This window comes from Malus domestica, chromosome 08 (assembly GCF_042453785.1).
Source record: "Malus domestica chromosome 08, GDT2T_hap1".
Taxonomy (NCBI): domain Eukaryota; kingdom Viridiplantae; phylum Streptophyta; class Magnoliopsida; order Rosales; family Rosaceae; genus Malus; species Malus domestica.
In genome coordinates, this window is record NC_091668.1 from 21,461,691 (window position 1) to 21,465,000 (window position 3,310).

Here is a 3,310-nt window from a genome sequence, read left to right on the forward strand (position 1 = left end):
GATTGTAACCCAAAATCATCAAATACAAATATTTGTTTGTGCACGTCGTTTCTTGTCTCTTTCGTTTCAGGAATTTTTCTGTGTTCACAAATTGGCACGCCCGGTGGGATCATCTCTGCCTCTCATCTCTTTCTCCAAAATTCAAGCGCACTTCGAAAATTAATGGCATCAAGGAAGGCTCAAACTGTTCCCGCAACCGGCGCAAAGAACAAGAGCGTCCTCGTCGCAAGTGGTGTCACTTTGGGCATCACGACTCGAAGCATGGCAAGAGCTACTTCTGCCACCTCTTTCACCTCTGCATCAACTCTGCCAAAGGGACAAGAGTACCCCAGGCGCGAGCCTATGATCACCTTAGCCTCACTAAGGGCACCAAGGGGGGAAAGACCAAGGGAATACTCCGAATCCATGCTCTCCGATGACGATTCAAGCGGCAGTTCAGCCATGCAAGTCATGACCGCTGGAGCAACTTCAGTCGAGGAACAGCTTGCTCAAATGAATGAAGCAATCGCAAGACTAACTCGAACTGTGGAAGAAAAAGACTTGCAAATTGCGGCATTAGTCAACCGACTGGAGGCGCAGGACAGCGAGAAACCCGACCCAGATGATGATCCACTAAAGGGAGGAGCTGGCGGAGACGAAGAACCCCCGGTGAAGAAAATCGATGGGAAGCCGAAACCAGACCAAGCAGCGGCACTCATGGGATCTCTTTCTATCCAGCAGCTGCAAGAGATGATCACCAACACCATCAAGGCACAGTACGAAGGGAGCTCATATACCTCCGGGTTGTACTCAAAGCCGTATTCAAAGAAGATCGACGCCCTAAGGATGCCGAGGGGTTATCAACCACCAAAGTTCATGCAATTTGATGGAAAGGGAAACCCGAAACAGCACGTTGCCCACTTCGTTGAAACTTGCAACAACGCAGGAACCGAAGGGGACTACCTCGCCAAGCAGTTTGTGCGCTCGCTGAAAGGAAACGCCTTTGAGTGGTACACGGATCTGGAGCCTGAGTCTATCAACAGTTGGGAGCAATTGGAGCGGGAATTCCTCAATCGCTTCTACAGCACCCGCCGCACTGTGAGCATGCTAGAGCTGACGAGCACGAAGCAATGGAAGGAAGAACCAGTCATGGACTACATCAACCGATGGCGTAATCTAAGCCTCGACTGTAAGGACAAACTCTCCGAGATTTCTTCAATCGAGATGTGCATCCAAGGCATGCAATGGGGTTTGCAATACATCCTTCAAGGCATTAAACCGCGGACCTTCGAGGAATTGGCCACTCGCGCCCATGACATGGAGTTGAGCATCGCCCATCATGGGAAGAAAGAACCGATCGCCGACTACAAGAACGACAAAGCTCTTGGGATAAAGGTGGAAAAGGCTGCATGGAAACCCACCAAGGAAGTGATGACGGTCAACACATCTCCCGTCAAAATATCCACACGAGGCAAGGCAATTCAAGCCGAAGGCTTTCGTGATCAAGAGATGCGTAGACGCACTTTGAAGGAGCTCGAGGAGAAAACTTATCCATTCCCCGACTCTGATGTGGTTGCCATGTTAGAAGACTTGCTGGAAAAGAAGGTGATCGGCTTGCCTGAGTGCAGACGGCCAGAAGAGATGAATCGTACCGACAGTCCAAGATACTGTAAATTCCACCGCTTCATCAGTCATCCGACAGAAAAGTGCTTCGTGCTGAAAGATCTCATCATGAAGCTGGCTCAGAAAGGAATCATCGAGCTAGATCTTGACGAAGTGGTGAAGTCAAACTATACCACCTTCACTTTTGGCTCTTCCAACTCAAAGTTTTCACCTCAACCGCTGGGGGCATCCTCAAAGACAAGCAAAGTTGAAGGATGGACTCAAGTCACTCCTAAGAAATTGCACAAGAAGCATACGTCTCCTCCACAAGTCCGCCAATCGGAAAGGGGGCAAAGCAGCTATTGTCAACCTTCAAAGCAACGTGAACGTGTTGAAGATGATGAAATTTCGACACATAGATCGTCCATCCCCATCACGATGCGCGATTTCCTGCCCGAAGACTTCTTCAATCACGCGGTCAAAGCTCCTTGCTATGAAAATTATGAGGAACGCCTCTCCCGGATTGCTTGACAAAATTCACAAATTCTCCTCACCCGCACGAGTCTAAACTGCATGGCACAAAGCTCCTGGTCTGCACGAGCATAAAAGGCAACACCAACGCTCCTGGTCTGCACGAGCATAAAAGGCAACACCAACACTCCTTGCCTGCACGAGCTGAAACTGCAACACGGCACCAAATGCTCCTTGCCTGCATGAGTTAAAAATGCAAACGGCACAAAAAAGAAAATACCAAAAAAAAAAAAATGTATGTATTTGAACTACGTTACGACTTGATCTCTTCTTTGGAGGGGTACGTAGGCAACTCGAATGTTCAATTTTTCGAGTTCAGTCACATCAAAATATAAATAAATGTTTTATTAAAGAAAGTCAATTTTATTTTTAAAAAAAAATGATGAATACATATGTTTATGTATTTACAAAAAAAAAAAAAAAAAAAAAAAAAAAAAAAAAAAAAAAAAGAGGTTTGTACAATATATATATGTATATATGTATACATATATATATGTATATATGTATACATATATATAATCTGCAATTGCTTCGGCCCAGCACGGTTCACACCATCAACAAGGCCACCAAATGTTGGGCCCAACTCCTGTGGCCCAGTTCTTCACATCCGGCTTGTCTTCTTCCCCTACGCCTCTCCAAAATGCGGAATCTGCTTACAGAGTGTGAAAAAGCGGTCAGGGCACCGCCATTTTTACAGCGGAGTGCTCCCATTCCTTCCACTTCGCCTGCATCTCCGCCCACGTCAAGAAGAACAGCCTCCTCCTGTGCCCCGTCTGCAGTACTGCCTGGAAGGAGCTGCCGTTAATCTCCGTCCAGATCTCCACAGAAAACCCAAAACTGAACCAACTCACTCTCTCTAGAAATTCGATTCTCCTTCTCCATAGCTCTCTGCAAGTGCAATGCAAAACCAATTCAAGCTTAAGCTCTCAAATATTTTTTTTGATCCGCATCTGGCTCCTGCAAGACTCGAAACTTATCAGACGAGATCGAGAAAGCCGCTCCGGAGATTCGTCAGGTCGAGAGTACTCTGGTTCGAAGAATTGCAGAGCAGATCCAATTGAGGGAAGAAACTGTGGAGGAGTTCACAGATACTGGTATTGATACGAACAGTCGGGTTTCTGCCGGACCCTCGAACCCGATTCCCTATCCATCCTCTCATCATCAAAATCCTAATCGTCTTCGTCAATCTCTTTCTCTG